We start from the raw sequence: 22,948 nt of genomic DNA, 5'->3' as shown, positions 1-22,948 counted from the left end.
GAATCTAACGACTGCACTGTCTTGGAATGCATTTGTAACGGGTTCCGGAGACACTTGTAGATGTAACTTCTTTATTACAATACAACACTCCAACAGTCCTGATACTCTGTTACAGCCTAGGTACACAGCCTAGCTACACAGCCTAGATACTCTACTCTGGCTACGCTCTGGACTCGCCCTCACAAGGTCGTAGCGTCGGGAGTTCCAGAGTCCCAGCGCTGGCTCTCACAGCATCCCAGGGTCTTCAGATGGCTGGTCGTGGGTCTTGGGTCTTGAGTTACAACTGGGCCCCGATCGTCCAGGGAGCTCTCCTTTTATGCCTGGTCCGACGAGGGGTGGGGCCGTGTGCGCCACCAGACAACCCACAGAGCACCCACGGCCCCCCCCCCCCCCCCCCCGTTGGCGGCGCCAAAAAGGCTTAAGCGCCTGGGAACCCAACGCCTGGCGCCCAAAGGCTTAAAAGCGTCTGGACCCCCTGGGAACCCAGTGCCTGGCGCCCAGAGGCTTACGCGTCTGGACCCACCTGGGAACCCAGAGCCTACAGCAGCCCCTCCCTTCTTATGTCACTACACATTTACACAGTAATCAAATCTTCACAACTGCCAGGGAACACACATTAAAAACCACTTAATGTACAATTGGAAGGCCTTTTGAATTGTCTTGAAACTGAAACACGTGTAAGGAGGTCTACAAGGAGCAGAGTCTGAGATTGACGTGTGAAATTTGAAGTTCCATAAGCCCATCGTTTGTGATGCAAGGACCCAATAAAGATGGCAGCTGGGAAACGTCACCATTCGTGAAGGTGACCTGTGAAGGCTCTAGGGTTTGACTTCCAGGTCACTAATGGAGCCCGAGACAAATCACATCCATTTGTGGATGTGGAGTTTTGGGAGGACTTTTCGGACAAGGTCGAGTAGAAGCAGACAGCATGTGTGACCATAAGTGTTGGGTAGACCTGTAACCAAAAGCATGAGACACGGTTTCCCAATGTTTATTTCAATTGTTAAATTTTAGTTGATTTGGAATACAGTACGTATTTCAATTGTGATGTAAATTTTAGTTGACGTTTACCTAACGCCATTACTTGGGTAAGGCTTAAGTATTGAATATCGCGTTTTTAGCTGTCGCGCGGCATTTTCCAAGAACGTAACCTACGATATTCAAGGGGCGGCTGTATTTTCTGTCGATCGAGTACAGCAGGCCTATGGTACCCTAAATAGGCTTGGTGCTTTGGGTTCCTTGATTTCGATGTCTCTGCCTCTGCTCACATTCGTTGAGGATTTTTATGATTTTGGGCAGGCCTATGTAAAGGTGCGTGACCAGGAGTTGGAACCATTTCCTGTTCAACTCGGCTTGTGACAGAAATTCACTCTGCCCCAATGCATTTCATTTGTAATGTGAGGTTACACCTGGATGATGATGATTGGCTCTGCTGGCTTCAGCCCGCAACCAATGGGGAGTCGAGTTAGGGGCGTGGCCCTGGAGCCGTACATTAGCTTCTAGAAAGTTCCAGGGGTGTGGCTGATTGGCTGCGGGGCATCACGTGGGCCAGGGATTAAAAGGGGCGACAAAGCCACGTGGCTGGTGCCGTGGTCCGGAGCCTGCCATGTGGCGGGCCGCGGAAATCTCACGCTGTCAGCCAACAGCGTGAAGGAGCAAGGGAACTGGAGGAACGAATGTGGTGGAAGCTGTGAACGAAACTGAATAAAGAATTCTCAATTCACGATGTCGTCTCAATGGGGTTTATTACACATCACATAGCATCTTCAATAATTATGTAGTTTGAGAAGCTCACAATGGCCGTATAAATAAATTGGATTCGTCGCAGTTAAAAATAATACGCTTATCGATGACTGGTTATCGTTAAGGGATTATACTGGTAGGAACGAAGTGAACCAGCCTACAATAGATTATATCGTCCGATGTCCGATTACGTGTAGCAACATCGCCCCCTACTGCAAACACTTGGCAGGACCCTACAAAAACCTTTAGACTCAGTGAGGCTTTCCTGGCTAAACAAGTGTAACATTCCCTTATAATTCCCTGAGATAGTTTTAAATTAAAACATTTAAATTAAAAATTAACTCACAGCGGCCTAAAGCCTACAGCTAGGCCTAAAACCTAGAACTAGGCCTCAAACTCTCCCTTCGTATCGTACCCCCGCCATTTCATTTTATTAAAGCCATTCATTTGTTCGTTCCTACCAGCCCACCCGCAGAGACCTGTTTCCCTGCTGGTCAGCCCTGTTGCATCTGCTGATGATCTGGTAATGGCTACTCAATGAGATGGCTGGCTGAGGTGCCATCTCTTGTTTTGCCGGACACACAGTAACAAGAACAACAACCGCCATTCGCCACTAAGTGGCGGTCACGTCACCATGGCGCTTGTGCCAGGCTATGTGCACGGGGTAGACCCCCAGGTGCCATGGGTCGACTGACTCAGTTGACTGGCCGATGCACCATCTGTACCCCCGACTGTGCCAACACACAGTGTACACACACACACACAGTGTACACACACAGTTTGTACACACACAATGTACACGCACAGTGTACACGCACAGGGTACACACACACAGTGTACACACACACAGTGTACATGCACAGGGTACACACAGTTTGTACACACTGTACACACACACAGTGTACACACACACAGTTTGTACACACAGTGTACACACACAGAGTGTACACGCACAGGGTACACACACACAGTTTGTACACACAGTGTACACACACACAGTGTACACACACACAGTGTACACACACAGTGTACACGCACAGGGTACACACACACAGTGTACACGCACAGGGTACACACACACAGTGTACACGCACAGAGTACACACATGTACACACACACAGTTTGTACACACAGTGTACACACACACAGTTTGTACACAGTGTACACACACAGTGTACACACACAGTTTGACACACACACAGTGTACACACACACAGTTTGTACACACAGTGTGTACACACACACAGTGTACACACACACAGTGTACACGCACAGGGTACACACACACAGTGTACACGCACAGAGTACACACACTGTACACACACACAGTTTGTACACACAGTGTACACACACAGTTTGTACACACAGTGTACACACACACAGTTTGTACACACACAGTGTACACACACACAGTTTGTACACACAGTGTGTACCACACAGTGTACACACACACAGTTTGTACACACAGTGTGTACACACACACAGTGTACACACACAGTGTACACACAGTGTACACGCACAGAGTACACACACAGTGTACACACACACACAGTTTGTACACACAGTGTACACACACACAGTGTACACACAGTGTACACACAACAGTGACGTCACCACTCATTAACTCGTCGGCGTGAGACGCCAGGGAAAGCTGTTCCCCGCTAGTGACGTCATGTCACCAAGATATTCAATCCCACCCCCTCCACCGCGATTTTGACTGGCGGTTCATTAACATAATTTATTCATAAAACCGTCGCTATTTCATTGCGACGGGTTCAGTAGCCAAGCCCAATCACCCCACGTGGGCCCGGCTCATTAACATAATTTCAATTACACCGCTGCTTGTTGGGGAGGGATTGTGTGATGAACCCCGCTAGTGACGTCATGTCACTCCTGCTGCCGCGTGACGTCACGATATATCCGGAAGCTGCTGCACCGCGCGCGCGCTCACTGAGATCCGAGGTGAGAAGTTCACATCGTGGTGGTTGTGTTTTTGTGGTTGTTGTTGTTGTGGTGTTGTTGTTTACCCAGGTAGAGCCTCGCTCCGTCTCTCGTAGGGATATCAATTGAGTAGCAGCGAGTATGGAATCCATGTCCAGGTTGGAACATTACAACGCGGGGCCTAGCCATGCGGGGCCTTGCCTCCTGCCCTCGCCTGATTGCATTTGCTTTAATTCTCTGCTTAAGTTTAATTTGTCTTCATCTGGCTCACTACTTTGAAACTTTGTTTCTTTTAATTATTTCTACAGTTTATTTTTTTATCCTACCAGGTCAAGCCCACTTCAGCTGATACCGCACTTGTTTTCAGAAGCGACCAGCTCACAAAAAGTGGCTTATCCAAGGTTTCACTGTAATTTATATTCTTAGGTTTTTTCGGTAAAGTCACGTAGGTAAAACATCAAAATTAATGAAAATAAAACAAAAATCACGACGTTTCGGAGGCAACACAAGTCTCCGTCATCAGGTGGGACCGTCACAGCCGAATTAGCTACATCAAGTGAGGCAATGATTCAAGATGTAATCCCTTATAAGCAAGTTGAAGAGGGGGGGAGCTCATCAGAATGTGGTAGCCAATGAATGGAAACGTATCGGGAGGGAGGGGGGCGGGGCTCAAAGACAGCACGGAGTGCTCAACACATTGGGCAGAGAGGGGGAGGGGAGGCCTGTTACACATGATAGACAAAAGAACGAAAATGCCCATGTTTATACCAATGCTGGCTGAACAATGAAGAGAGTACTGTTAAAAAATAACTGGGAATGTTAACACTCGGTAAAGTAAAGTAAAATAGTGCCTGTCAGATAAGATGGTCCAAAAAGGTGTAATTAAGTCTTTTTTGCGTGGTTGATAACATCTTTCCAATGATTACTAAGTTTGTACCCATCATCACGGTTGAAATTGTCTGTTTGTATATTTGTATGGCTTCGTGTACAAACCTTTGATGGTAGCCGGGAGGTTTGCAGAGAACCTTGGTCTCGGAAAAGACAATTTCATGAGAGCCCACCGAGTTGTAGCAATGATCGGCAACGGCAGAAGAATCAGTTCTGCCGTGTTTCAGATCTGACTTGTGCTTGCGGACACGATCAGAAACATGACGTTTCGTTTCTCCAATGTAGCAATCACCACAAATGCAACTCAATTTGTAGACTCCAGAATACTGTAAGTCAGGAACGACATCCTTCACAGATGGAATCAGATCACGGATTTTATGCACTGTACTGAATCGGACTTGGATCTTATGTTTGTTTAGAATTTTGGAGATCTTTTTGGTCACGCCTGCTATGTATGGTAACGTGATGGTTTTGGTCGGAGTTTCATGTGGCTGTTTCTGTGTGGTGGGAGAGACAGCTTGGCGGATAGTACGGTCAGAGTATCCGTTCATCCTGAGGGCCCGATGTACATGTCTTAATTCACCGGTCAGGTGGTGTTTGTCAGAAATGCCATGGGCTCTGTGGTATAGCGTTTTGATGAGAGAATTCTTTTGAGATGGGTGGTGATGGGAATCCGGTTTCAAGTAGGAATCTGTGTGGGTGGCTTTCCTGTAGACAGAATGTCCCAAGGATCCGTCAGGCCTCCTCTCAAACAGAATATCCAAGAATGGTAGTTTACCGTCTTTCTCCACTTCCATGGTGAATCTGATGGATGGGTGTCTAGAATTGATGTGGTCCAAGAAGTGGTTCAATGCTGGGAGGCCATGTGGCCAGATGACAAAAGTGTCATCCACATACCTCTTCCACATGGAAGGACGCAGGGTGGATGTCTGGATGGCGTCTGATTCAAACTTTTCCATGAACATGTTGGCTATAACTGGTGACAAAGGGGAGCCCATAGGGGTACCCTCATTCTGTTTGTAGAAGGTGCCATTCCAGGTAAAATAGGTGTTGGTGAGGCAATGTCTAACCAGCGCAGGTGCATCAGAATTCAATCCATGTTGGACCAAGTCCTCAATTATTGTTAGGGTGTCCGGTACTGGGACTTTGGTAAACAAAGATACTACATCAAAGCTGACGAGGATGTCATCAGGAGATAGTACCATGTCCTTAACCATAGAGACTAATTGGGTTGAGTTGAGTACTGCCGAAGAGGTCTTGCCTGTGAAGGGGAGCAGAGTATCTGATAGAAAACGGGCTAGTTTGTACGTAGGAGAGTTTATCGTCGACACAATGGGTCGTAGCGGGGTGCCTTCCTTATGGATTTTGGGAAGACCATAGAGTCTGGGAGGTTTTGCCGCCGATGGTTTTAGAGAGGGACGTTTGCTTGGTTCGATTAGGGAAGTCGAACTCGTGATGATACTGTTGGTTTTTGTCGTTAGGCTTTTAGTGGGATCGTTTTTTATTTTGGAGTAACTCCCAAATCAGGTTAGCTGATTTCTAAATTCAACCTATCTAAGAAGAAATTAGAGCCACACATCGCAAAGCTGGATGTTAACAAGACCGTGATTAATCAGAGTAACATCCCAATTTCTGACACTCTAAAAACGGTATTGGCCAAAGGACTAAATTTCGCCGTCACCCCTAAATATATACCAGTAGAGGATATGATTTCTCAGATTGATGTAGCCCTCAGAGGCATAGGACACATCCATGTGGATGTAGCAAGAGCTGAAATAGCTACTATTCTTAAGAATGCTAAGAAACCCACTAGTAACATCAGCAAAAATGAACGCTCTGAACTCGCGGACCTAAAAAAGAGAGATGATATAGTCATCCTCTCGGCAGACAAGGGCAATGCCACGGTCATCATGGATAAAGATTCATACAACAACAAAATCCTGGACCTTCTTAATGATGGGAGTTACTCCAAAATTAAAAACGATCCCACTAAAAGCCTAACGACGAAAACCAACAGTATCATCACGAGTTCGACTTCCCTAATCGAACCAAGCAAACGTCCCTCTCTAAAACCATGGCGGCAAGACCTCCCAGACTCTATGGTCTTCCCAAAATCCATAAGGAAGGCACCCCGCTACGACCCATTGTGTCGACGATAACTCTCCTACGTACAAACTAGCCCGTTTTCTATCAGATACTCTGCTCCCCTTCACAGGCAAGACCTCTTCGGCAGTACTCAACTCAACCCAATTAGTCTCTATGGTTAAGGACATGGTACTATCACCTGATGACATCCTCGTCAGCTTTGATGTAGTATCTTTGTTTACCAAAGTCCCAGTACCGGACACCCTAACAATAATTGAGGACTTGGTCCAACATGGATTGAATTCTGATGCACCTGCGCTGGTTAGACATTGCCTCACCAACACCTATTTTACCTGGAATGGCACCTTCTACAAACAGAATGAGGGTACCCCTATGGGCTCCCCTTTGTCACCAGTTATAGCCAACATGTTCATGGAAAAGTTTGAATCAGACGCCATCCAGACATCCACCCTGCGTCCTTCCCTGTGGAAGAGGTATGTGGATTACACTTTTGTCATCTGGCCACATGGCCTCCCAGCATTGAACCACTTCTTGGACCACATCAATTCTAGACACCCATCCATCAGATTCACCATGGAAGTGGAGAAAGACGGTAAACTACCATTCTTGGATATTCTGTTTGAGAGGAGGCCTGACGGATCCTTGGGACATTCTGTCTACAGGAAAGCCACCCACACAGATTCCTACTTGAAACCGGATTCCCACCACCACCCATCTCAAAAGAATTCTCTCATCAAAACGCTATACCACAGAGCCCATGGCATTTCTGACAAACACCACCTGACCGGTGAATTAAGACATGTACATCGGGCCCTCAGGATGAACGGATACTCTGACCGTACTATCCGCCAAGCTGTCTCTCCCACCACACAGAAACAGCCACATGAAACTCCGACCAAAACCATCACGTTACCATACATAGCAGGCGTGACCAAAAAGATCTCCAAAATTCTAAACAAACATAAGATCCAAGTCCGATTCAGTACAGTGCATAAAATCCGTGATCTGATTCCATCTGTGAAGGATGTTGTTCCTGACTTACAGTATTCTGGAGTCTACAAATTGAGTTGCATTTGTGGTGATTGCTACATTGGAGAAACGAAACGTCATGTTTCTGATCGTGTCCGCAAGCACAAGTCAGATCTGAAACACGGCAGAACTGATTCTTCTGCCGTTGCCGATCATTGCTACAACTCGGTGGGCTCTCATGAAATTGTCTTTTCCGAGACCAAGGTTCTCTGCAAACCCGGCTACCATCAAAGGTTTGTACACAAAGCCATACAAATATACAAACAGACATAATTTCAACCGTGATGATGGGTACAAACTTAGTAATCATTGGAAAGATGTTATCAACCACGCAAAAAAGACTTAATTACACCTTTTTGGACCATCTTATCTGACAGGCACTATTTTACTTTACTTTACCGAGTGTTAACATTCCCAGTTATTTTTTAACAGTACTCTCTTCATTGTTCAGCCAGCATTGGTATAAACATGGGCATTTTCGTTCTTTTGTCTATCATGTGTATCAGGCCTCCCCTCCCCCTCTCTGCCCAATGTGTTGAGCACTCCGTGCTGTCTTTGAGCCCCGCCCCCCTCCCTCTCGATACGTTTCCATTCATTGGCTACCACATTCTGATGAGCTCCCCCCCTCTCTCCCCCACCCCCTTCAACTTGCTTATAAGGGATTACATCTTGAATCATTGCCTCACTTGATGCAGCTAATTCGGCTGTGACGTCCCACCTGATGACGGAGCTTGTGTTGCCCTCCGAAACGTCGTGATTTTTTGTTTATTTTCATTAATTTTTGATGTTTTACCTACTGACTTACCGAAAAAACCTAAGAATATGAATCCTTGCAGTCACGAAAGCTTCAAATCTAGAATTCTCTGTAATGTGTTTGTGTGTGATATATTGTACTAGGGTGGCAAGATGTCAACTACCTCACATGGTATTCAGAATGTCGTGGGTTCGATTCCAACCCTGACGCATTTATAATTGCAGTTTACATGTTTTATTTTTCTCTCTCCCTGTTGTGGCATTGATTTTTCTCCACATTTTAGAAACATTCATTTTGAGAATTTTGCTGCAATACATTTCCATATTTTAACCCACTAAGTTGAGCTATCATTTGTGTCCAGGTCGATTCTGAAAAGAGCTATGCAGCTCAGATGGCCTCACCTGGTAAAATAAAAATAGTGTACTGTGTTTGAGGGTTTTCCAATTTAATTTCTTACTTAGCAGTTAAAGATTATGTTTCAGGAGGGTCCTGCATTGGACTGTTTGACCACCACCAACTATATTTTGAGTTTAGGTTTGGGAGAAAAACGGAAAACCCAGTGGAACACCAATGCCGACGGTGACGGCTGACGCCAGGATAGCGGCCACGGGCTCGAAGCGAGGGCAACCCGGCTCTTGTCCCAAGAAAGGAATCCGCTCCCCGCTGCCCTCCACGGTGGCGCATCGCCGGCGGGGCTGCACGTTGAGCCCCAACTTTTCCAGGCGGTCGGTACCAGCAATACACTCGTGACATAACACGCTCGACACGTATAACTCCTGGTTACTCACCTGGTGTCCGAGGCGACCCTTAAGGGTGACCCTCCCCAGCAGTCCCATCCCACTTCCACTTGCAGTGTGCAGCGCACGATCCGGGGCCTGTCGGCGGCCCACTTCAACCCCGACCACGCTGCAATGTGTTGCACTCATGAGTGACATTACCGCCCCACGCGTCCAGCAGAATCCGGGTTTGCCGCCTGTTCACCTGCCCTTCCACGAGCCACGTGGCCCCCATTATTCCTGCCACCAGCTCCCGCAGCCAGTCACCCGCAGTCGCCGCATTCTGGGGTGTTGTTGTCAATATCTGCGTGGGGGTCATTCGTTACCATTATCATGACAGTTTATTTGTGTTGGGACCACGTGGATTGCACCCCTCTGTGGTCCCCTCTTTAGGGAGGCCTTGGTGTTTAACCCTGGTGCTTCTCTCGCGCGGGCGATCTTGGGACTGTCTCTCACGAGATGCCCCCATTGGTCGCATATAGCACGTACGGGGAAGGGCGGTGGCTCCATAAGAGGCCCCTTGCCCACTCCCCCTTACCCTCCCAGTGCGCATTTGTTCGAGTTCTGCCTCTTATTGAGATACTCGCCTGGTTAGCCCCCCGACCATGGAGCGTAGCCCTCCCACCTCGGACTGGACTATCTCCGCTGTAGACTGCAGCTTGGTAACATTCAGGTGTACTTGGGTCACTCCCCACATACTTGGGTTACCTCCTCCTCACGTACTTGGGTTACATGGCCTGTGATCTCCTATGCCGGTCTGTATCCCTGCCACCCATCCTGGGATTGTCTCACGGGGTCCTGGAGGCTCCCTCGTCCCCCCCCCCTCACCGTTCTCGCGAGCTTCTCCTCTGGAAGAAGACTTGCAATGGTGTGCTCCTGTTCCAGCCGTCAGAATTGCGCACGCTCGCGAGCAAATCTCTCACACACGGTGCGCGTGCTCGGCAAGGGTGTTACATGGGGGATATGGGCAGTTCGCATCTGGCTGCCACCAGGTTGTGCTTGTCAGATACTGCTGAACTTTCTTCTCGGCGGCGAGGTCATCGATGATCTCGGCAGTGTATCCCAGGCGTACGCTCTGTGTTAGCTAGCGTGATTTATTTAGTGTCCGCTCACTGAGATCTGAAGTGAGAAGTTCCAATCGTGGTTATTGTTGTCGTGGTGGTAGTTGTTGTTACCCAGGTAGAGCCTCGCTCCTTCTCTGTCTTGTAGGGAGGCCGCTTTGGATTGCACTACTCTTCGATTTCACATATAACATGCTAATTTATTACATTAACATCACTAGCCCCGGCCACTATCCTTATGATCCTTGGGCTACACCCATTCAAACCTTTTACAACGGTCTGCCTCAGCAGCAGACCAGGCATTTTCTAGCAGAGTGTTTTTGTTTGCCTTTCTGACCACAAGTATTGTGGGTAATGCACACATGATTCCTTATTTGGGAATACAGTACAGTACTTATTCAATTGTGATTGTTTATTTAGTTGCCGTTTACCTAACCCATTATTTAGGTAATGCTTAAGTATAATTATGTATTTTGAGAAGCTCACATGGCCCTATACAAAATTGCATTTCATACAGTAACAATGATACGCTAATCGATGCCTGGTTATAGTCAAGGGATCGTCCCCTGCTGGTCAACCATGTTACGGCATGTTGATGATCTGGTCATGGCTACTCAATGATATTGAGTTGGAGAATCGTGTTCTATACCTGGAGAATTCCATGACGAAATGGGGCCCTGCATATGTTCTACAAAAAGATCACCTCCCTGGGAAAATCTTGACTTAAAGCTTTCGTAACTGCAGGAATTCATATTCTTTGGGTCTCTCGGTAAGTGACGTGACTTTACCGAAAGACCCAAAGAATACCTCCCTGGGAATTTAATGTCATACAACACTGCACCTGCTCAGCTCTCCATGAATAATCAGGTCGTTCTACACGTGGTGGAGGAGCTCCTATACCTGGTTAATGTGTTCATGACCTTATTTGGCATCCAAAGTGTCACTTCAAATTAGTCTAGCAGCATTTTTTCATTAGGCTCTGTAACACTATGTGGAAGCTGCCTGGACTTTTTTACATACAAAGCTGTGAGTGTCCATCGCCAAGGTCTAGTCCATTGCAAAGGTCTTGTCAATAAAACAGGCAATAGTCTACATTATAGACTGCCAATACACTCACTGAGGTTAAGAACCAGGCTACATTTTCTACATTATAGACTGCCAGTATGCTCACCGAGGTTAAGAACCAGGCTACAGTCTACATTAGTCGTTTTTTTTCTTCTATTCACTTTATTTGTATTATTATTTTATATCTACGTGACTTTACCGAAATAGCCAAAGAATATGAATTCCCGCTATCACAAAAGTTTTAAGTCAAGATTTTCCCAGGGAGGTGATCTTTTGTAGAACATATGCAAGGCCCCCATTTCGTCATGGAATTCAACAGGTAACAGAACAAGATTTTATAAGAATGGAAACTAACAATGCACATATGCAGCTTAAGTTAGATCTGTTCATCCTCGCATTCAAGCTCATCTGAGCCTGGCTTCAGACCTTTACAGTTGCAAATGAACATTAATTTATACATTTCTGCATAATACAAATAATATCAACAGCCTTTGCTATGTTAGCTATTTTTCTTAAATAAATATTCCTGCATAGCTAGACAACCAAAATGGTGTGCTTGGAGTTTTGGTAAATATTCATTTTGAAGACACTTGGGTGGCGAGTCATATTTATGACCATTTGCCCTCTCATTGTGTGCCTTAGCAGCCCGTGTGATGAATTAGGGGAATCTCTTCACACTATTTCATGAAAATATGAATATGTATAGATTGTAAGTCATGTGTGACTGTATATATGCATTCCTCTGTGCCTCAATACTCACGGAGATGGTGTGGATATGTTTTTCTGTCTGCAGCTGATGCTCGCTCTGCAGAGTTGGTCTGATGGAGCAAAGGCACTCAGCGCAGCTCGTTACAAGAAGGAAACAATGCGACCAGAATGCAAACAGCATGGATCGTACTGGAAACTTGACACAGCACCAGAGAACACACACAGGAGAGAAACCCTTCAAGTGCACTGTGTGTGGGAAGGCGTTTGCACAGTCATCACTCTTCAGACCCACCAGAGAACACACACAGGAGAGAAACCTTTTAAGTGCAGTGTGTGTAAAAAGGTGTTTGCACGGTCATCCATTCTTAAATCACACCAGAGAACACACACAAGAGAGAAATAGCTTTTAAGTGCACTCTGTGTGGGAAGGCGTTTGCATTGTCATCAAATCTTAAGATCCACCAGAGAACACACCAGGAGAGAAACCTTTTAAGTGCACTGTGTGTGAGAAGGCGTTGCACAGTCATCAAATCTTAAGACCCACAGAGAACAACACAGGAGATAAGCCCTTCAAGTGCAGTGTTGGTGGGAAAAGGAACATTTTTTTATTCATCTACTCTTAAACAACACCAGAGATCACACACAGGAAAGAAACCTTTCAAGTGCACTGTGTGTGAGAAGGCATTTTCAAGGTCGTCATATCTTCAGACCCACCAGAGAACACACACAGGAGATAACCCCTTCACGGCAGTGTGTGGGAAGGCATTTTTTTATTCATCTACTCTTAAACAACACCAGAGAACACACACAGGAGAGAAACCTTTTAAGTGCACTTTGTGTGGGAAGGTGTTTGCAATGTCATCAAATCTTAAGACCCACCAGAAAACACACACAGGAGAGAAACCTTTTAAGTGCACTCTGTGTGGGAAGGCGTTTGCACAGTCATCAACTCTTCAGACCCACCAGAGACTACCACACGGAGATAAACCCTTCAAGTGCAGTGTGTGTAGAAGGCGTTTTCAAGATTCATCTAATCTTCGACGACACCAGAGAACACCACAGGAGATAAACCTTCAAGGGCAGTGTGTGTGGGAAGACATTTTTAGATTCATTACTCTTAAACAGCACCAGAGAACACACACAGAAGAGAAACTCTTCAAGTGCAGTGTTTGTGGGAAAGCGTTTGCCAGTCATCAAATCTTAAAAACCCCAGAGAACACACAAGCATCAGAAAATCCACAAGAAGTGTAATCTGAAATCAGCTTGTGAAAGTCAAAGTGCTGCAATGACCCCATTGTGCATGAAACAAGAACCAGAAGACAACCCAGCCTGGACACTTTGAAAGGTATCAAGGTGAAATATGAAGAGGCGAAAGTGAAATGTGAAGAAGTAACAGTGAAGAGCGTAGAAGTGAAGGTTAAATTTGAAGATTATTCAACTCCAAAATCGGACCTTCACATAGATGGAGGCAGTGTGAAACAGGAACTAAATTCTGACTGTGAGGCAGAGCGAGGCAACTCCCATGAGTTTGTGGATGTGGAGGTGTGGGTGGACTTCTTAGACAATACAAAGTCAAATGGAGACCAGGTAGATGTGCAAGCTTCAGACAATTAAGCTCCAATGGATGCACCTTTGTCACAGGCCTTTCTAATGAATATAATGTGAAGTTGAACACTCAATTTCTAGGTTCAAACTGCAGTGTAAGCGTGGCCAGTATTTGTGAACCTGTGGGTTGGGGTGATCTCTAACCAGGAGTGACTCAAGTGTTTTGTATCATATCTCATCTTAGACACTCGATGGGTGCCCATTATGGGCATCTGCCCCTGTGTGCCACGTGGATATGAGTTTGTAAGTCGGGGGAGATGATAATATGCCAGTCGGATTTGAACCTTGAACCTCTGCAATAAATAGAGAATGTACTACTACTTGGCTTCCCTCTGAGAGTGCTGCACATATAGGCCTCATCTCCGCAGAGATCAACTTGTAAATACGTTGCAACGTGACGCAGTACATTTCAGTATAGTAATAAAATGTTGCCAATGTGCCCTTTGATTATTTTGAATCATAATTGAAAGAATACCTGTCTGATTTTGTACGTACATACAACATTTTGTGTATTAATGTCAAACATGGAATATGTGCTGTCAGGACAAAGTATCTGTTTTGGTGGTAACCTGTACAAAAACTCACGTGAGAGCTGTTATTTTTGTGATACGAGTCAAAGGGTATTTTTGTGAATCAGGACGCATCTGACTGGGGCAACTCATTGTCTTTGAAATCGGGAGCATAGTCGGATCATTCATCAGTTAAGGTATGCCACTTATAAGTTACGTATAGGAGATACATTCTCCACAAGAACACTAATTATCATTTTGTGTTACGTATACATTTTGTCGAACTGAGACTTGAAATGGACCTTGCCGATGAACATCAGTTGAAGCAAGCCGGACTGTTGAGACATTGTACACCAAAACCAGTCCACAGGTGGCTTGTACTGAACACATATGTAGTGCCATAAGAAAGGGGGGCTGCTGGGGGCTCTAGGATCCTAGGCAGATAAGCCCTCGGCGCGAGGCGCTAGATCCCAGGCACCCCAAACAGTTGAGTCCTTTGGCGCCACCAACGGGGGGGGGGCTGTGCGTGCTCTGTGGGATATCTGGGGGCGCACACAACCCCACCCCTCGTTCGTTGGGGACGAGGCATAAAAGGGCAGCTCCCTGGCCGATCGGGGCCAGTTGCAGCTCAAGACCCAAGATCAGCCAGCTTAGTACCCTGGACCCCCTCGTCCCACTTGTCCTTGTATGGGCCGGGACGTTGTGAGGGCCAGTGGTGGGACTCTGGGACTCCCGGCTCTACGTCCTTGTAAGGGCGAGTTCCGAGGAAGCCAGAGTCCAGACCCGCACCTTGGCTGGGTCGGGTCAATTAGCCTCCCCTAGGGTAATTGCAGCCGGAGGACCCCAGAGCGTAGCCAGAGTAGTGTATCTAGGCTGTAACAGAGTATCAGGACTGTTGGAGTGTTGTATTGTAATAAAGAAGATACCTCTACAAGTGTCTCCGGAACCCATTACACATGCATTCCTAAAAGGCCGTGGTATTTATAGTTTGTGTAAAACATTCCTCTGTTTCGTGTAGAGAACGTTGAATGAAAGATGTTTGCCGATCTGTTTTTTCTCAAGGAGGTACTTTAAAGAGCACATTTGAAGGCATCGTGGATTTTTGTTACAGATTTGTATTCTAGCCTAGGTTTTATTGAATTTTAAATTCTATTCAAATAAAACTTTAGATATATCTGTCTGCATTGATATCCCACCTTGTTTACCACATGTTTACCTAAATATGTAGACGCTCCCTCTGAAGACGTCACCTCAAATTAACGAGGTGGGTTACGTCAGGGCCTCCCCCTCTCTCTGGCTTGTGATGTCACCAAGAGCAGAACTCGTCTCCACGGAATCTAACGACTGCACTGTCTTGGAATGCATTTACACAGTAATCAAATCTTCACAACTGCCAGGGAACACACATTAAAACCACTTAATGTACAATTGGAAGGCCTTTTGAATTGTCTTGAAACTGAAACACGTGTAAGGAGGTCTTCAAGGAGCAGAGTCTGAGATTGACGTGTGAAATTTGAAGTTCCATAAGCCGATCGTTTGTGATGCAAGGACCCAATAAAGAGGGCAGCTGGGAAACGTCACCATTCGTGAAGGTGACCTGTGAAGGCTCTAGGGTTTGACTTCCAGGTCACTAATGGAGCCCGAGACAAATCACATCCATTTGTGGATGTGGAGATTTGGGAGGACTTTTCGGACAAGGTCGAGTAGAAGCAGACAGCATGTGTGACCATAAGTGTTGGGTAGGCCTGTAACCAAAAGCATGAGACACGGTTTCCCAATGTTTATTTCAATAGTTTAATTTTAGTTGATTTGGAATACAGTACGTATTTCAATTGTGATGTAAATTTTAGTTGACGTTTACCTAACGCCATTACTTGGGTAAGGGTTAAGTATTGAATATCGCGTTTTTAGCTGTCGCGTGGCATTTTCCAAGAACGTAACCTACGATATTCAAGGGGCGGCTGTATTTTCTGTCGATCGAGTACAGCAGGCCTATGGTACCCTAAATAGGCTTGGTGCTTTGGGTTCCTTGATTTCGATGTCCTCTGCCTCTGCTCACATTCGTTGAGGATTTTTATGATTTTGGGCAGGCCCATCTAAAGCTGCGTGACCAGGAGTTGGAACCATTTCCTGTTCAACTCGGCTTGTGACAGAAATTCACTCTGGCCCAATGCATTACATTTGTAATGTGAGGTTACACCTGGATAATAATGATGGGCTCTGCCGGCCTCAGCCCGCAACTAATGGGGAGTCGAGTTAGGGCGTGGCCCTGGAGCCGTACATTAGCTTCGGGAAAGTTCCAGGGGTGTGGCTGAGGATTGGCTGCGGGGCATCACGTGGGCCAGGGATTTAAAGGAGCGGAGAAGCCACGTGGCTGGTGCCGTGGTCCGGAGCCTGCCACGTGGCGGGCCGCCGCAGTCTCTCTCTCACGCTGTCAGCCAACAGCGTGAAGGAGCAAGGGAACTGGAGGAACGAATGTGGTGGAAGCTGTGAACGAAACTGAAAAAAGAATTCTCAATTGACGACGTCTCAACGGGGTTTATTACACATTACATAGCATGTTCAATAATTATGTAGTTTGAGGAGCTCACAATGGCCGTATAAATAAATTGCATTCGTCGCGGTTAAAAATAATATGCTTATCGATGACTGGTTATAGTTAAGGGATTATACTGGTAGGAACGAAGTGAACCAGCCTACAATAGATTATATCGTCCCTCCGTCCGATTACGTGTAGCAACATCGCCCCCTACTGCAAACACTTGGCAGGACCCTACAAAAACCTTTAGACTCAGTGAGGCTTTCCTGGCTAAACAAGTGTAACATTCCCTTATAATTACCTGAGATAGTTTAAAATTAACTCACAGCGGCCTAAAGCCTACAGCTAGGCCTAAAGCCTAGAACTAGGCCTCAAACTCTCCCTTCGTATCGTACCCCCGCCATTTCATTTTATTATAGCCATTCATTTGTTCGTTCTACCAGCCCACCCCGCAGGGACCTGTTTCCCTGCTGGTCAGCCCTGTTGCATCTGCTGATGATCTGGTAATGGCTACTCAATGAGATGGCTGGCTGAGGTGCCATCTCTTGTTTTGCCGGACACACAGTAACAATAACAACAACCGCCATTCGCCACTAAGTGGCGGTCACGTCACCATGGCGCTTGTGCCAGGCTATGTGCACGGGGTAGACCCAGGTGCCATGGGTCGACTGACTCAGTTGACTGGCCGATGCACCATCTGTACCCCCGACTGTGCCAACACACAGTGTACACACACGCACACAGTTTGTACACACACAGTGTACACACAATGTACACACACACACAGTTTGTACACACAGTGTACACAAACACACAGTTTGTACACACAGTGTACACGCACAGGGTACACGCACACAGTTTGTACACACAGTGTACACACACACAGTTTGTACACACAGTGTACACACACACAGTGTACACACACACAGTGTACACACACACAGTTTGTACACACAGTGTACACACAGTGTACCACACAGTGTACACGCACACAGTGTATACACAGCGTACACGCACACAGTGTACACGCACAGAGTACACACACAGTGTACACACACACACAGTTTGTACACACACAGTTTGTACACACAGTGCACACACACAGTTTATACACACACAGTGACGTCACCACTCATTAACTCGTCGGCGTGAGACGCCAGGGAAAGCTGTTCGCCGCTAGTGACGTCATGTCACCAAGATATTCAATCCCCCCCCCCTCCACCGCGCGTTTGACTGGCGGTTCATTAACATAATTTATTTCATTGCGACGGGTTCAGCAACCAAGCCCAATCACCCCACGTGGGCCCGGCTTGTTAACATAATTTATTCAATTACACCGCTGCTTGTTGTGGGAGGGGATTGTGTGATGAACCCCGCTAGTGACGTGATGTCACTCCTGCTGCCGCGTGACGTCACGATATATCCGGAAGCTGCTGCACCGCGCGCGCGCTCACTGAGATCCGAGGGGAGAAGTTGACATCGTGGTGGTTGTTGTTGTTGTGGTTGTTGTTGTTGTGGTGGTTGTTTGGTGTTTACCCAGGTAGAGCCTCGCTCCGTCTCTCGTAGGGATATCAATTGAGTAGCAGCGAGTATGGAATCCATGTTCAGGTTGGAACATTACAACGCGGGGCCTAGCCATGCGGGGCCTTGCCTCCTGCCCTCGCCTGATTGCATTTGCTTTAATTCTCTGCTTAAGTTTAATTTGTCTTCATCTGACTCACTACTTTGAAACTTTGTTTCTTTTAAGTATTTCTACAGTTTTTTTATTATCCTACCAGGCCAAGCCCACTTCAGCTGCTATACCGCTCTGTTTTCTGAAGCGACCAGTCCAGAACAAAGTGGCTTATCAACGTGTGGAAATGTCTGTCGGTCAAATACTGTAAACGCGTGGTGATGTTGACTCTAAATGTGGAGGGGAAAACCCTGAGGATCCGGAGGAAAATCCACGCGACCACGGGGAGAGAGAGAGACACACAAACTCCAAATATACAGGAGGGGTCGCGATCGAACCCACCACCTCCTGTATTCCAGGAGAGGCAGTTAACATCTCCCAGCCACCATGGTGCACACTCGAGTACATGACCACAATGAGTCTCAGCACTCTAATTCAGGAGCGTTCTGCCGAGTTGGTTTTGCTGATGCACCCTTAGACCGATGAACACCTATTTTATAATTGTTTTTTACCCTTTTATCTGGCAACAAAACTGACACCTTCTTTACGAGGAGTCATGTTTGCATAGACCACAATACCTGCAGTCATAATGCAAACAAAAAACATAACTCTGATAATGTATGCACTGTCCTTGAAGTTGATTGGTCCACACCCGAGACAGTTTTCCTTAGAGCCTAGTCTCTTTCTCTGATGGTGCATTGTCTTTGAGTTGTGCGCCTTTTGGCGTCATCTGGTCCAACACCATGTGAGACTAGGTTCTAAGGAAAGCTGTCTCGGGTGTGGACCAATCTACTTTAAGGACAGTGCATACATTATCAGAGTTATGTTTTTTGTTTGCATTATGACTGCAGGTAGTGTGGTCTATGAAAACATGATTCCTCGTAAAAACGAGTCAGTTTTGTTGCCAGATAAAAGGGTACAAAAATACAATTATATTTTTTTTATGGCAAATGAGATTCCAATGGTGTAAACTATTTTTATATTACCAATCAAGGCTCACAGAGCTGTTAGATCTTTTGTCAGAAGCCACCTGGCCATAGATGATAGCTCAACGAAATGGCTTTTCACGTGGAAGATTGTAGCAGCCAAATAATCTAAATGCTGTTACTAAATGTGGAGGGGAAAATCGAAGGACCCAGAGAAAAAATAATCCGATGTGAGCGAGTGTACTCATTTGTGTTAGTGTACTCCGTGAGCGTACTCTGCGTGCGTGAGTTCGATTCCAACCCTGACGCATTATAATTGCAGTTTACATTTTTATTTTTTTCTCTCTCTCCCTGTAGTGGCATTGATTTTTCTCCACATTTAGAAACATGCGTTTTGAGAATTTTTGCTGCAATACATTTCCATATTATAACCCACTAAGTTGAAGCTATCATTTGTGTCCAGGTCGATTCTGAAAAAGAGCTATGCAGCTCAGATGGCCTCACCTGGTAAAATAAAAAAATATTGTACTGTGTTTGAGGGTTTTTCAATTTAATTTCTCATTTAGCAGTTAAAGATTATGTTTCAGGAGGGTCCTGCATTCGACTGTTTGAACACCACCAAATATATTTTGAGTTTAGGTTTGAAGAAAAAACGGGAAAACCCAGTGGAACACCAATGCCGACGGTGACGGCCAGACGCCAGGATAGCGGCCAACGGGCTTGAAGCTGAGGGCAACCCCGGCTCTTGTCCCAAGAAAGGAATCCGCTCCCCGCTGCCCTCCACGGTGGCTGCACCTGAGCCCCAACTTGCCCAGGAGGTCGGTACCTGCAATACCTCGTGGCATAACACGCTCGACACTAAATCCTGGTTACACACCTGGTGTCCCGAGAGCGACCCTAAGGGTGACCTCCCCAGCCCACCTTCAACTTGCAGGTGCAGCGCACTATCCGGGGCCTGTAGTGCGGCTCACTTCAACCCCGACCACGGCTGCCGTGGTGTGCAACTCAAGAGGACGTTACCGCTCCCGTGGTTTCCAGCAGAATCCGGGTACCGCCGCCTGTTCACCTGCCCTTCCACGAGCGGACGTGTGGCCCCCATTATACCTGCCACCCGCCTCCGCAGCCAGTCACTCACAGTCGCCGCATTCTGGGGTGTTGTTGTCGGCATCTGTGTGGGGGTCACTCGCTCACCATTATCACGACAGTTTATTTGTGTTGGGACCACGTGGATTGCACTCCTCTGTGGTCCCCTCTTTAGGGAGGCCTTTGGTGTTTAACCCTGATGCTTCACTCACGCGGGCGATCTGGGGACTGTCTATCACGAGATGCCCCCATTGGTTGCATAGATAGCACGCACGGGGAAGGGCGGTGGCTCCATAAGAGGCCCCTTTCCCACTCCCCCTTACCCTCCCAGTGCGCATTTGTTCGAGTTCTGCCTCTTATTGAGATACTCGCCTGGTTAGCCCCCCGACCATGGAGCGCAGCCCCACCTCGGACTGGACTATCTCCGCTGTGGACTGCAGCTTGGTCACATTCAGGTGTACTTGGGTTACCTCCCCGCATACTTGGGTTACCTCCTCGCGTACTTGGGTTACCTCCTCGCGTACTTGGGTCTCATGGCCTGCGTTATCTCCTATGCCGGTCTGTATCCCTGCCACCCATCCTGGGGTTGTCTCACGGGATCCCGGAGGCTCCCTCGTCCCCCCCCTCACCTCCTCCTCTGGAAGAAGACTTGCAATGGTTCTATCCCGTCCCAGCCGTCGGAATTCCGCACGCTCGCGAGCAAATCTCTCACACACACGCGTGCTCGGCAAGGGTGTTAAATGGGGGATATGGGCAGTTCGCATCTGGCTGCCACCCCGTTGTGCTTGTCAGATAATGCTGAACTTTCTCGGTGGCGAGGTCATCTATGAACTCGGCAGTGTATCCCAGGCGTGCGCTCTGTGTTAGCAAGCGTGATTTATTTTCATGCGTGCTCACTGAGATCCGAAGTGAGAAGTTCACATCGTTGTCGTGGTGGTAGTTGTTGTTTACCCAGGTAGAGCCTCGCTCCTTCTCTGTCTTGTAGGGAGGCCGCTTTGGATTGCACCACTTTTCGATTTCACATTAACATGCTAATTTATTACGTTAACATCACTTGCCCCGGCCACTTCTTTATGACCCTTGGGCTACACCCATTTCAAACCTTCTAAAACAGTCTGCCTCAGCAGCAGACCATGCATTTTCTATCAGAGTGTTTTTGTTTGCATTCTGACCACAAGTATTGTGGTTAATGCACACATGATTCCTTGTTAAAGGTTTCAGTTTGGTGTTTTAACATCTTAACACCTGTTTTATTGCCAGAAAAACGGAGAAAACCTATTCTCATATTTTAGTACTGGAAAAGGTTCCATGATGAAATATTACAGTATATTATAGGTGAGCCGTGCGTGTGCAGAGAGGACAATAAGGACCTGGAAGTTAATTAATTTTGTGGCAAAAATGCAGGCCTGATAATATGTAAGGATAATGTGGTAAATGAGAAAAAATATAGCAGCAGCGGGGTGTTGGAGTGTGCAGGTGTTACAGGTGTTGAAGGTGAACAGGTAAGCTAAAAATTGCGTGAAAACATAATAACTTACCCTTGAGTACACATGGAAAATATGGGGTGTGTAGGTTTCATAGTGTTGGCGCAATTTGGTTCTAAAAAAACACAGGAAGTCTGCTTCATTTATATACATTTACTAGCGGTAAGTACCCGGCGTTGCTTGGGCGAAAAAGGAAGATACACACATGGACTTACACACATACATTGACCCACACACATAGAAACACATCAACTTAGACACACACACAAATATGGTTAAATCCAGGAAAGGATCGTTAGCAGGCCAGCCTAAATGTTTCTAACTGGCGAAGATGTTCCATTAGGGGGGTGCATGTTTCGCAAGCGTAGAGAAGGGAGGGAATTACCGTGGCCGAGAAGACCTGGAGCTTCATGCGGAGCGAAAGACCAGGTAGCTTCCACACAGCATTACGCAACTGATGAAAAGATAATGCCGCTCCACTGATTTGGAGTGAGACCTCTGCTGTTAAACCGGAGCCGGTCATGAGCACACTGGGCAGGTATTGGAATCTCGGCAATCTCTCCACAACTGCCGCATCACCAATTGTGAGTTGTGGGGGTGGATTGTTCGATGGTACAAAATACGCAGGCAGGTGCTTAGTTTTGGTGGGGCTAATGGTAAGGCCCCACCTCTTAGTGGCAAGCTCCAGGTTCAGCCGCAGTGAGCAGCAATCACCAGAGCATCGGCATACATAACATGGTTGAGCAATAGGGAGGCATCCCTTGACCGCACCCGGGCATCGATCAACCTCCCATTGTATCTGTACCATATGGTAATTCCTCGGGAACAGCCATTGAAGTCTTCACCAACTACGTGGTAAAAAGATATGTTAAATAATGTGGAGCCAGAGGACATTCCTGTCACACCCCAAGGTGTAGAGGGAATGGCTCTGACTGACAGCCACGTAGTTTGACGCGGGGCCGCTCACCAACATGAAGGTCCTTAAGGATCGTGAGCAAAGTTTGAGGGACTCCGAAAGCATGAAGAACAACCCAGAGGCCAGGCCTACTGATGGTATCA

At 46.8% G+C, this 22,948-nt stretch overlaps 1 long non-coding RNA gene across 1 annotated transcript; it reads left to right on the top strand.

Annotated features, from left to right (window-relative positions):
• Positions 1 to 3,663: 3,663 nt before the first annotated feature.
• LOC133339304 (uncharacterized) lies at positions 3,664 to 12,312 on the top strand. Its single transcript, XR_009754703.1, has 3 exons — positions 3,664 to 3,705; positions 8,996 to 9,186; positions 12,157 to 12,312. It is a non-coding gene; the product is annotated as an uncharacterized LOC133339304 (long non-coding RNA).
• Positions 12,313 to 22,948: the final 10,636 nt, after the last annotated feature.

The sequence above is a fragment of the Lethenteron reissneri genome, unplaced genomic scaffold (genome assembly GCF_015708825.2).
Source record: "Lethenteron reissneri isolate LAM-NWPU_2019-01 unplaced genomic scaffold, ASM1570882v1 scaffold_1767, whole genome shotgun sequence".
Classification (NCBI taxonomy): Eukaryota; Metazoa; Chordata; class Hyperoartia; order Petromyzontiformes; family Petromyzontidae; genus Lethenteron; species Lethenteron reissneri.
This window is presented reverse-complemented; position numbering and strand designations above follow the sequence as displayed.